The sequence below is a fragment of the Callospermophilus lateralis genome, chromosome 20 (assembly GCF_048772815.1).
Source record: "Callospermophilus lateralis isolate mCalLat2 chromosome 20, mCalLat2.hap1, whole genome shotgun sequence".
Lineage (NCBI taxonomy): Eukaryota > Metazoa > Chordata > Mammalia > Rodentia > Sciuridae > Callospermophilus > Callospermophilus lateralis.
In genome coordinates, this window is record NC_135324.1 from 4,773,876 (window position 1) to 4,787,469 (window position 13,594).

Here is a 13,594-nt window from a genome sequence, read left to right on the forward strand (position 1 = left end):
TCTCAGAACTCAAAGGAGTGGCTCCCTGTGCCTGCACTGTATTATAAACAATGGTTTAGGTGGAACTCGGGCTTTCCTTCTGGGAATCTGAAAAATCCGTATGTACTAGGCAGACGTTGCCTACAAGATCAGCCTACAGCAAAAATTTTGGGCACGGAGTCTCTACTGAGCTTCCCTGATAGACAACATTTTAAACTTGTCACAACTTGTTGCTGGGAGAATTAAGTACTTCCCGTGTGATGCCACCAGAGCAGGACTCTTGGAAGCCTACCCGTGGTTTTCTCTAAACTTTGCCCCATGCACCTTTGCCCCTTGTTGATTTTGCTTTGTAGCCACTCACTGAATAAACATAATTGGGAGCATGATGATATGCTAGGTCCTGGGTGTTCTTCTATCGAGCCATCAATCCAGGGGCTGCCTTGAGGGTTCCATAGTGAGCCAAATTCTGTCTTCCTCAGCTTCTGCCCAGTGGTCCTTCAGTTTCATACCTTAGAACAAATATTATGTTTAATGACAAACCAATAAGCTCATGAAGAAAAGTGATATAGAAAAGCTCCATAGAGGAAATAATACTTGAATTGGGCCTTGGAGAAAGAATGAATGACTCACAGACAAGTGGGAAAATAGATTACAAATCAATTTATTTTGATATTCAAGAACAAAGTTTGAATATAGAAGAAGGTCAAAGATTGGGGTGCGGGGAAGACACAGTGATAGAATGAGGGTAAATTAGGTAGCTACTGAGAAAAATGTTTCCAGGGATCTTGACTCTACTTTTCAAACACAGTTAGAAATCATCAATTCAATTATAAAACCTTCCTCACCCCAGAAATGTAGAGAACGTATTCTTTGAATCTGTAACAAAGGATAGATCACCATCTGAATTGCCTTCTCAAGCACTCTTTCAGAATTTTTGCAATTTGTCAGAAGAAATAAAAGTAATAAAAGAAATAAAAATAAATTAAAGGAAGCCAAAAGCTCAAATATCTAAAATGAACAACTTAATAATGTGCACTAAAATTAGGAATACCAAAAAAGCATATCCTTTCAGTTACCTTTTTATTGTAGAAATGTAAAATATGTGGAACAATAGCTCGTTCCTTCAGAAACCAACAGAAGGAAATTATTTATTCCATTTTCCTTTCAAGCAGCTATGTGATCAGATATTATAGGCATACTTGTAGCATTGTTTTAGATAAGACAATTGTGGTACATAAATAAAAGTCACATTTTCACTTATTTATTCAACTAGCATTTTTCAAGCATTTATATGGAAAGCACCAGGCTAACAGTACAGATTAACCTTTGACTAAATGTTGTTGTCCACTGTCTAAAAAAAGCTCTAAATTCTCAACTCCAGATGTGGTGAAATTCTTTCATCAGTGAAAATACATTAATAGATGATGCTATTTACTTCCTTCACACTACTTAATGATATTCTCTCCCCCCCACCAAACTATCAGCATTCAAATTTTGTTTTTATGTTAAATTCAGACTAAGTGACTTGGGCGTGTGTAGGATTTCAGCTTGACATGACTAAAGCCATCTAAAGCCATAACTGCCATGAGTACTCCTAAATGCCCTGATGGGTTTTCCCTGCAGTTTTCCTGGCATGTTATAAATAAACAAAACCATTAGAGCGATATGTGAAGCATTACAAATGGACCCTAGTGCATTTTGTGCCAGAAATATGCCTGAAGTCATTGACGTTAGGGTGAGATGAGCCAGGTTCATTCCAACTTGGATGAATTCACTTGTCCCGACTATATAAATGCCCCTTCTTCTAGCTCAAATTATGAGGCTCCACTGTTTTGCTGCCAGCTAGGACCATGCTTCTGTCAGCAATGCCTAGTAAGTTGCACTCTGTGAAAATCTAGATCCATCTGCATCTTTCTTCAGCTTGGGAATGGTTCTCATACACTGGGACAGGGTTATCCTCATCCATAATGGTGATAATAATCATATCTACCTCATAGGATTACTATAAAGCTAAAATATATTAAAGCATGTATCTATAATAGAGTCTAGCAAATACTAAATACTCAGGGAATGTTGGATATTCATATTACCAGCTACATGCTCTTTTAAGGCACTAACTCATTCACTGTTTTAAAAACAATGTGGCTAGGGGCTGGGGATGTGGTTCAAGTGGTAGCACACTTGCCTGGCATGCATGAGGCCTGGGTTCGATCCTCAGCACCACATACAAAGAAAGATATTATGTCCGCCAAGAACTAAGAAAAATAAATATTAAAAAATTCTCTCTCTCTCTCTCTCTCTTTTTAAAAAAACAAAACAATGTGGCTTAGCCGGGTGTGGTAGCACACACCTGTAATCCCACCAGTTTGGGAGGCCGAGGCAGGAGGATCTTGAGTTCAAAGCCAGCCTTAGCAAAAGTGAGGCACTAAGCAACTCACTGAGAGCCTGTCTCTAAATAAAATATAAAATAGGGCTGGGGATGTGGCTCAGTGGCAGAGTGCCCCTGAGTTCAATCCCTGATACCCCAAAAAACAAACAAACAAACAGAAAACAATGTGGCTTAATGTTACAAATAGGCATTATATGTGCTTTGGAGGAAAAAATTTTAAAAGGATTTATGTATTCCTAATGAGATTTTAAAGAAATGGAAAGCCTCTCTCTACTTGCCAAACACAGAAGAAAACATTGCTGATAATTCATATTACATAAGGAATTTTTTATTAGGGAAAACAGAAAAAGTGGCATTTCTTTTCAAATATGGCCTGGAAGATTTAATTTTTTCATTTTAAGAATACTGGAAGGCTAAAATGAAAACAAACTTGCCGCATCCACAGATAAATGTGGACTGCAAGTTATTTCATTATTCTACTACAATAGCAGCGCATCTTTTCATTATATGCCTCCACCTGTGCTAGGTATTAAAAACTACATATCATATCATAATTGATACCATTAATTATGCCCGAAGTAATTTTTCTTCAAATAGAATAAGAGATTTCTCATCATGTTACCTAAGTATTTAATGTAACTGTTTTCCTGTGATATCAGTTCTACTTCTTTGGAATACAGGAAGCTCTGGGGTATGTGATTGTGTCCCCATCAGCTAATTTTGATATGGAATGAAGCACAGAAAGACACTGGACTAAAAATAAGACCTGGATTTTCAGCCAAGCTCATAAACCATATCTTGCCAGAACTTGAAAAGTCATTTCAGTCTAGGTCTCAGTTTTTTTCATTTATCAACTGAAAAAGCATCCAATGGTGACCTGTTGGGAGGAGACTGGAATAACTGATGGTTCATATTTAGTAAGCTGTGAAGTATTAAACAGATGTGCAATAACATAATTAATTTAAAATTAGCAAGGTTTTATGTTCTAGTGGAAAAAGACCAAACAAGTATACAAAGAAATGATTAACAATACTGACAAGTGTTATGCAGGAAAAAGGCTTTACCAGATGTAGATGGTGTGAGATGACCCAGAGAGGGTACACAGGATGAGAGGCAGGGCCCCTCTGTTCCTGAGCAGGAACTCTAGCACTTAGATATCTGACAAACTCCCAGGTCTTCCTTCTGAGTCACTTCTGCTCCTCCCTTTCCTGTATCCAGCACTAAATACCAGTGTTCCTCGCAGGACAGCCTTGATTAAGAAAGTACATTCAGACAGATAGCCCAGTCATAGCCCATTCATCCAGCCTGTTCCCCACCAACCACCTCTCTCATAGTTGATCATTTTGTTATTTTTTATGTATTCTTCCAGTGTTTCTTTTTTAAAATATAAATGAATGTATAACACTAATGTTTCTCTGGGGTTTTTCTAATATTACAAATAATATGGACTTTGTTGCTGATACTCAACCAAGAGGCAGAAATGAAATCTTAAGCCTATACAAGGAACTAAAATCAGATCACAAAACAAAAATTCTGGAACTAATGACTAATTTGAATATAAAAATTGGACAAACAATAATAACACTTGAGATGGAAGAGATGATGAAAATAAGACTATGAAAGGATAAAGAAATTGGTGGAAGTTGGACTTTATGCCATTTGTAATTTTCAAATTTTAAAGTTTTCAATATAAAAATAAAAACAGGATGTATAACTTTCAAATTAATGGACAGGAAAAATGGGGATCTGCAAGTTGGTAAAAGGCAGGAAAGAAAAGAAATGATGAATAGTAAAAGCACACTAGTGAGTATTATAAGAATAGCAGAAATTAATCAACAAGGCATTAACTATAATAAATGTAAAATTTCAATTAGGACAAATATTGTCAGATCAATTTTTACTTTATTTAAATGCTGTTTATAAGAGATACATTTAAAACACATTAACATAGGAAGGCTGAAGGAATGGAAAAAAAGTATCAGACAAGACTATAAAATAGATAAAATAGAATTAAAGGCAAATAGAATTGATGGAGGAATAAAGAGAGTCATTCGATGTAGTTAGTGGGAGCAATCTACCAAGAAAATAAAACTACTTGGAAACATCTATGGCCCTAATTCATGATTTCAAAATACATGAAGCGAAGCTGACAGACTTGCAAGGAAAAACTGACACCTCTACAATTGAGATGGTGGGTTTTAACGAACCTCTCTAGATAATTAGTAGATTGAGAAGAAGGAAATGAGTAAGTATGTGAAAATTTATATATAATTTGCAAACTTAATTCAACAAATGACTAAGATACCAACAATTAAAGGACATGTTCATCTTAAACACAGAGGGAGCATTTTTAAAAATCAATCAATCCAAGGCTATCAAACAAGCCTCGACAAATTTCAAAGATTCAATCTTTGACACTAAATTAGAAATCAGTAAGAAAAGTTGTTCAATATTCTGTCCTTTGGTTAAAGATGACAGGATGACACAAATACTTAAATCAGTTACCTCTGGAAATCCAACAATAATATATGAAAAAGGTTGCTTTGTTGCTTTTTTAAAGGCTAATTCTACAAGTACAAATAAAAAATAGGAAAAAAATGACATCCCCAAATTTTGGATGCTGGAAATGGAAGGAGTAGTGATTAACAGTAGATTTGAGAAAGCTGAATACTAAGTCAGGCTCAGGGAAAGCAGAGTAGTTTTTACTTTCTGCGAGGGTCTCTGGCAGTGATGTGACAGGTACAGGTGAACAGACAGATCAAGTATTAAGAAGCACGTTAGGCCTCACTGTCCTCTCCACCACCACAGCTGGCTGGGCACCATTCCCCTGGGTCCTTCACCCATGCAAGAAGCTGAATCTCTGAAAAGGTTAAAAAGAAGGATCTGGGGCCCAGGGACCACTAAGCACATTTGAAGATAGGGTTATTGAACTGAAAACTTGTTGGATACAGGAAAAGTTTACTTTCTGACTGTTGAGAAACCCTAGCCCATGCCATAATGAAATTCCAGAATGCTAAGAGCCATGACTCTACCCTCTTAAGATGAGTAGTTGGAGTGTCTTCTGAGCTATTCAAGAAAAAAAATTAAGATAATAACGTATTGATTAGGTCTACTGGATCTCCTGAGAGTGAAGCCCAGAGTAGACAAACTCCATCTAAAAACACACAGAGCTTTCAATCACCCTTTGGTGCCCTGTCTTTACCCTTGAACAGACAGTTGAGAATAACATACCTTTTAATAGACACTACTCAACTAAACACAAAGATTAAACCCATAAACAGGGAAAGAAGCAACCGGAGAAATGGAGACTAAGTAGAGAAATTAAAGTTTTAAAGGTTATTGTTAATATCCTCAGAAAGATAATGGAGCTATTATAGAAAATAGGATAAGAGAACAGTTTAAGAAAAATAAAGAAGAGAAGTTCAGGAGGAAACTCTAGCATTTACAGTCAACTGAATTTTTTTGTAACAAGGGTGTCAAGAAAAGTCTAGAGAAAAAAGAGAATTTCCAACAAATGATGCTGAGATGGCTGCACAGCCACATGCAAAAGAATCACTTTAGACCACAACCTCATATTGTGTACAGAAACTGACTCAAAGTGGATCAAAGGCCTTATATTTGTAAAAGGTAAATCTATAAAATTGTTAGAAGAAAATAACCTAAACCCTTCTGACCTTGGTTTGGACAACTGATCTGACCTCAAAAACACAATCAACAAAGGAAAAAAAATAACTAGGACTTCATCAAAATTAAAAAGTTTTGTGATTCAAGATAATACCAATAAAGTAAAAATTTAACTCATACAATGGCAAAAATAACTGCAAATCATGTATTTAATAAAGGTTTGGTATCATGAAACGATGAAGAACTCTTATAATCTAATATTTCATAGATAATCTGATTAAAATGGTCAAAAGATTTGTGCAGATATTTCTTCCAAGAACGTATACTTATAACCAATGTCACTTGAAAAGATTCAATTTCATTAAAAAACCATCTGGGAAATACAAATCAAAATTGAGGTACCAATTCATGCCCAGCAGGATGATTATAACAAAAAAATAAGTGTTGATAAAGATGTGGAGAAGTCGGGGTGGAAAACCCTCAAAGATTGCTAGAGGAAATGTAAAATGATGCATTTGGAGAAAGTTTGGCAGTCTCTCAAAGGGTTAAAGACAGAGTTCCCATATTAGTCAACATCCATTCCACTCAAAGAGAATTTAGAGCACATGTTCATACAACCACTTATGCACAAATGTTTCCAGCAGCCTTATTTATAAAATCCAAAAGTAGAAAGCCAAATGTCCATCAGCTGATCAATGGATAAACAGAATGTGATATATTCCTAGGATGGAATGTCATTAAGAAACAAAGTGCAACCCAGTATTGATATGGCTATAAAATGTTGGAAACATGCTAAGGGAAAGAAGCCAATCACAGGAGACCACATACTGCAAAACCCCATTTACATGAAGTGTCCAAAAGGCAACTCTGTGGAGAGAAGGCACATTAGTGGTTGCCCAGGGCTTCGAAGGTCAGGGAAAAAGGAGATGAGATTGCTAATGGCTTATGTTGGTGTGAAGAAAGTATTTCAAAATCCAATTGTGGTGGTGTTTCACAACCCTGTGGATATACTAAAAAGCAGTGCACTTTAAATGTGAGAGAAATCTCACAGGCAAAAAATTATATCACAGGAAGGAAACTCAACTGGAAGATTGGAAGAAATGTTATTGAGAAACCCTTTCTGAGAAGACAAAAAAAAATGGATTTTCTTTTTATTCTTCCAAGGATGGTATCTAGAGGCATTCAGAATGGGTTAGCATTTGACACACCATCTTAGGCTTTCCTCTACTACAGCCTTTAACAAAAGGAGGCTGTCCAGAACTCCTGGTAACAGAATTATGTACATGTAGACCAAGAAGATTGGGAAACTGGCCAAAATTTGCACATGGCTCATGCCCTAGTAGACTTCAAGGGGTTTGTGCTGTGAGACCTAAAGTTTTTGTGAGATTATGTAAAATGTAAAAAATATGTGAAAAGGACCTATGGTGTTTCCATGTATGCTAAATGTGTCCATGACAGGATCAAGCATGTGTTCCTCATTGAGAAGCAGAAAATTGTTGTGAAAGTGTGGATGGCACAAGCACAGAATCGGAAAGCTAAATTTTAAAAATGAAGCTTCTTTGAATAAGAAAAAAATGGCAGAAAAATTCAGAGATGGAAGGTAGAAATGAAAAATAAATGAGAAAATTAGCAGATCAGTTCAGAAAGTTCAACCTCCAAATAATAGTTACAGAAAGAGAGAACAGAGGACTATGAACTGAGAATTAACAATAAAGAATTCAAGAAAAGTCCCAGAATTGGAGGACCTGTTTTCTAGATTGAAAAGTGTCCCAGAGAGCAAGCAAAATAGATAAAAATAGATTCTCATCAAGATTCATCAATTTAAGTTTCAGAAGAGCAAGCCAACAAGAAAATTGTAAACGCTGTCAGGGTAAAGAGTAGGAACAGATCACATTAAGAAGATCAGGTATCAAAGTGGCTTCACAGGAGCAATACTGCAATCCAAAATTGAGCAATGTCCTCAACATTCTAAGAAAAAAATGACTTTCAACCTAAAATTTTAGAGCCAGAAAACCATCATTAAGTTCTAGGGTGGTATAAAAATATGTCCAGTTGTGAAAGGTAGAACTTTAAATGTTCCTGTAAGATATTAAGTGGAAAGTGCATACGAAATGCACTTACTACATCTAAGTCCAAATTTTAATTTGAAAAAGGTAAAGAATGCTTGAGAAATGCTTATATGACACAGAGGGAGGAGTCTTAGAGCTTTTGCAGGAAAAGAACAAGGAAATTGGATGATACCTACAGAGAAGCAGGGGAGTCAAGAAGCTTTTCCTTCTTCATTTTCCTTCTTCTCCTTCTCCTTCTTGGTTACTATTTAAGATAAGGTTACTATTTATGATATGCAAATGAAAATGGTTATTCAGTAGAGAAGAAGAAACTGATACTATTTGGTATACCCACTCTATGAGTTTTATAAGCCTTCCTTTACAGCAGTATAAAAGCTTCCTAAAGAGCCAAATAAATACTCACCAAATTTTTGACAATTTTCTGGACACCATCAGTACCAACTGCAATCAGAGCCTTGGACTGGATCTGTGTGTTGTCATACAAACTTTGCTTTTCTAAAGCTGCAAAGACCGTGAAGTGATCTATCTAGGCTGTTAGAACTGATAGTGCTTGAAGGGCTAAGAGAGGAGGCAATCACTGTACAAGTATTGTCTTGGAAAATACATCAATTCTCTCAGCGCTCTAGGCTCAAGCTATGATTGTGGCTGTGATTCTTGATTTTTTTTTTTACCGTGTATCAGAAGCTCTAAGCAAAGTTTATCATCTTCAACCTAATACATAAGCCATCCAAGCTCTCAAATGTTAGCTGCGGAAAGGACTGCAGATATCATCTTGTCCAATATTCTCAGTGTAAAGCTGAAGAATCTAAGGGCCTGAAAGGAACAGTAATTTTTCTAAGTTTAATGAAGATCAGAAATTCTTTTAAATGGTTTGAAATCAATAATGTTGGAATCATATTTTAAAATCATAATTCTTTTATTACTTAGGAAAAAATAGGGGCCAGTGATGTAGCTCAGTGGAGTTCTTGCCTAATAAGTGTGAGGCTCTGGGTTGGATTCCCAGTAACTAACACACACACACACACACACACAGTAAAACACAAAACAAAAACATCAAAACTGGAACTCAGAACTCCAAGTTCAATTCTATTACATTGTCTCTGCCTTGCCTTTCATCAATTATAACACATTTTTATACTTGCTACTTCTTGGACACATTCCTGATATATCATTATGCTGGTGTATATTATAGAGGCTATGGTGAGTCAGTTGATCAGTGGGTCAAATAAAGAGCACCAATGATTTTGGCACAAGCGAGTCATTTTTGCCAAGGCCCAACAGAAAGCCTGAGGATATGTGAAAGTAGCTCACAGCACCAGCAGGCAGCACAGAAAAACCTGTATTCCTCATTATTATGTGAAATAAATGTACCTTCCTACTGTTTAGTAAAAATGGCATTCTGATCTCAACTTGAAAATCTTAATAATGACCCCCCCAAGAAACAAAATGTTTAGTTATAAAAATTATTAAGGTATTCAGCCCTTCACAGGTATTTTGCCCTTTGTAAGATGCTCTGCAGGATACAAGGCTAGGGATGATGTCTGCCATCAGGGGACTTTCAAATAGTTCATCGAATTAGAGTGACATATATGCTTTCTTTATATCAGGAAAAGGCTCTAGAAGTTATATGATTGCTCCATTTTGCAAATGGGAAGGCTGAAGACAGGAAAAGTAAGTGGCAAGGTGGTGACCCAGCTCATGTTAGAACACAGTCGGCAGACTTCCTAATGACTGCTCTTAATGCACCTGCTACAACCACACACCCATGAGTAATTTTAATGTTCCAATCCTCTGCAAAGAATTCGAGAGCACTTTCCAGCACATACAACAGGAAAAAAAAAAAGTAAATTATTGATGGTGTTAAGGCAAGGAAAACAGCAGAAGCAGCAGAAAATAATGAAGCCAGAAGAGTAGTACAGATGTAAGCCTTAGGGTCCTGTGTACAGTTGCTAAAGATGGACAATAAATTTGGCACTCGACTTCTGTACAGCAAAGCAAGGGAGGGAAACTAATCAGACTTGTCTCATCATTAAACAGAAACAGGCAAGTTGGTTGGTAGAAGCCTCACTGTTCCTCATTATAATAAGAGTTGAGAAGAATTTCTCCCAGAAATTTCTCCTTTTCTTACAAAAAGGGAACATACACATGATATGTGGATATCCCAAATAATTTTTAAAAATAACAATCTAACAGACATTTATTTGAAGTATTCGTGTAGTGATGTCAAGTGTATTTATTACAGCAGTTCAACAAAGAGATATAAATAATACAGACTAGAGAGAAACAGAGGTTCCATAGAAGATTTGGCCTTTGAGGATGGAAGGAATTTCACAAGGAATGTCTACCTGCCAGAAAGAGTTGAAATAATAAAAGGAAAAATCCCCTTCTATCACTGAATGACTTGGGTAAATAAAACATGGACACCACTCATTCTGGTTTTTTTTGTTTGTTTGTTTGTTTTTTTTACCTTACTAAAATCTGTGTACCTCTCCTGGGGAAATGTGAAACCCAATTCAACAAAGCTCATGAAGAGGTTCTTGAACAGAACTGCTCTGCATTTTGAATGCATCTACCCTGCCACCCTCTGTGATGATTGGACTTCAGCATGTCTATTTTCATATTCTATATGCTACAAATATTCTGATGTATCTATACAAATGTGGTTATATAGCTATACAAATGTGGTTAGTGTAGAGAAGGGGAATTATTTGGATTGGAAAATTCAGTAGCTAGGCAGATATGAAGCCCAATAAAATTCATCCAGATTTTCTTCCAATGCTGCCAAGAGTTTTGGTGAATATAATTCATGCCATACAGCTTGATTAGATTCCCCCACCCCTGAATCTTTTTTCTAAAACAACTGGCTCCAATTATCCCTGTTTTCCTAAGAAAGGTTTTGTTTATTTTTACTTATGATGTTGAAACAGCTGCTTTCATTTTTTTGTAACTAAAATGTAGGGTTTTTTTTTTTAAAGTGCAGTTTTACATTTACAGAAAAACTGCAAAGAGAGCAGAGAGTTTCCTCAATCTCCAAACTCAGCTTCCCCTATTGGCATCTTATATTACTACAGTACATTTATTATAATTAATGAACCAATACTGATTCATTATTAACTGAAGTGCATACTTTATTCAGAGATCCTTAGTTTCCCCCCCTTTTACTGATATATAATTCATATGAGTCACTCTTTTGAAAGTGTGTAATTCAGTGGTTTTAGTATATTTATCACTTTCTAATTCTAGAACATTTACATTACCCAAAGCAGAAACCATGTACTAATTAACAGTTACCCTCAAAAAAAAAACCCTATTCACACCCCCGTTCTGGGAAACCTCTGATATGCTTTCTCTCTACAGAGGTGCCTTATGGACACTTCATATAAATGGAATTATATAATATGTGGTGTCTAGTTACTGGCTTCTTTCACTTAGAATCATGTTTTCAAGGTTCATCCACGTTGCAGTGTAAATCAGTACTTCATTCTGTTTTATTGTCAAATGACACTACATTGTATGAGTATATCACAGTTTATTTATCCGTTCAATGGTTAATGGGCATTTAGGTTTTTTCTACTTTGGGGGTATATGGATAATGCCACTGTCAACATCTGTATATAAATCATCATGTTTTTAATTCTCTTGGATCTAACTAGGAGTGGAATTATGGCTCATATGGAAACTCCACATTTATCGTTTTTGAATAGCTACAAACTAAATTCCCAGTCATACCATATTTATCTTCCCACCAGGGTTTATAAATGTTCCAATTTCTCCACTCTCTCACCAACACCTGTTATTGTCTTTTTGTTATAGTTGTCCTTGTGGGTGTGGAGTTATATCATTATGGCTTTGGTTTACATTTTCTCCCTTATGACTACTGATTTTGAGCATCTTTTATGTACTATTGACCATCTGTACATGTTCTTTGAAGAAATGTCTACTCAAATCCTTTGCCTTTTTAAAAACTGGCTTGTCTTCTTAATGTTAGGTTGTAAGTGCTCTTAATAAATTTTGGAAACTATAACCTTCTCAGCTATGTGACTTACTTTTTTGTTCTCCATCCTATGAAATCTTTAAATTTTACAGATAGTGTATCTTGAAGTGTAAGTTTTTAATTTTGATGAAATTGTGTGTGTGTGTGTGTGTGTGTGTGTGTGTGTCTATATATATATGTTTTAGATTTCCTTAGTTATCACCTAATGGCCCTTTTCTGTTCCAGGTTCCTATATGACACCACCCTACATTGAGTCCTCATGTCCACTCCTCTTGACAGTTTCTCAGAGTTTTCCTTGTTTTTGATAATCTTAGTTTTAATAAGTACTGGCCAGGCATTCTATAGAATGCCCATGCCCTTCAATTGGGCTTTGTGCCATATTTTTCTTTAGACTCGGGATATGTTTTGGGGGAAGGAAGATAACAGAGGAAAATGTTACTTTAGTCACATAATGTCAAGAGTATGTTCTACCAACATGACTTCTCACTGTGGATGATGACCTCAATCACCTGAGTGAAGCACTGTTTGTGTTTTTCCACTATCAAGTGACTCTTTCTTCCCTCTTTCCATGCTGTAATCTTTGGAAGGAGTCACTAAGCACAGCTGATACACAGAGTGAAGTGTTCCATTTCCTTGGTGCAGAGCATCTACATAAATTATTGGTAATTATATTACATGGGAGTTTTTTCTCTCCTATTTAGTTCTTTTATCATTTTTATTTATATATAACAGCAGAATGCATTACAATTCTTATTACATATATAGAGCACAATTTTTTTCATATCTCTTGTTCCTATTTAATTCTTTAATCATTTATTTATATCAGTATTGACCCATGGACAGTTATCAAATATTTTTTATTATAATCCAACCCTACTTTATTTTCTTGCTCAATTATTCCAGCTTTGGCCACTAGGAACCCTTTAAATTGACTTCTACACTCCTTTGACACACCCCAATCAATGTAATAGATTTCTGAATGTAACTATCTATACATAAGGTGAGCATGAGTTCATATGGATGTTCTAATCCATTACTATGTGGGTTATTCTAGCTTCCTTCCCAGGCTTACCTGTAAATTCTAACTCCAACAGTGAGAAACCTGGCTCCCACTATTTGCCAGCCATTTACTTGACTGTTCAACTTCAGTATTTATGTGCAGAAGTATCAGAAATTTTAATCCATATCCCCATGGGATACAACATTATCCATCAGGAGAAAGTGCACTTTTATAGTTTCTTTTGTCTTTAGTCTTACAGAATCTTCCCATTTCCATGGTCAATGAAGTCAGCACCTTTCCCCCTGATGTTAGAGAGGTTGTTTCATACCTTTGGAACTATGTCACATCCTGCATTCTGTCCTGGAATCACCTGCCCTCCTAAGTGAGTCTTTTGAAATTTTCAAACATAATGGTCCACTCCTTGTGCTGTTGAATTCTGTAGATTTTGACAAATGCATAGTGTCATAGTTTCAGTATCATATAGTTTCACTATCCCCAGAATTCCCTGTGCTTCACTCACCTTATTCAAGACCTCCCCT

General features: G+C 36.0%; 1 protein-coding gene and 1 pseudogene across 1 annotated transcript in view; one reads left to right on the top strand and one right to left on the bottom strand.

The window, feature by feature from the left end:
• Syn2 (synapsin II) overlaps positions 1 to 13,594 on the bottom strand; it is a 147,046-nt gene that overhangs the window by 88,578 nt on the left and 44,874 nt on the right. The window lies entirely within an intron of this gene.
• Positions 7,180 to 7,538, top strand: LOC143385689 (large ribosomal subunit protein eL34 pseudogene; annotated as a pseudogene).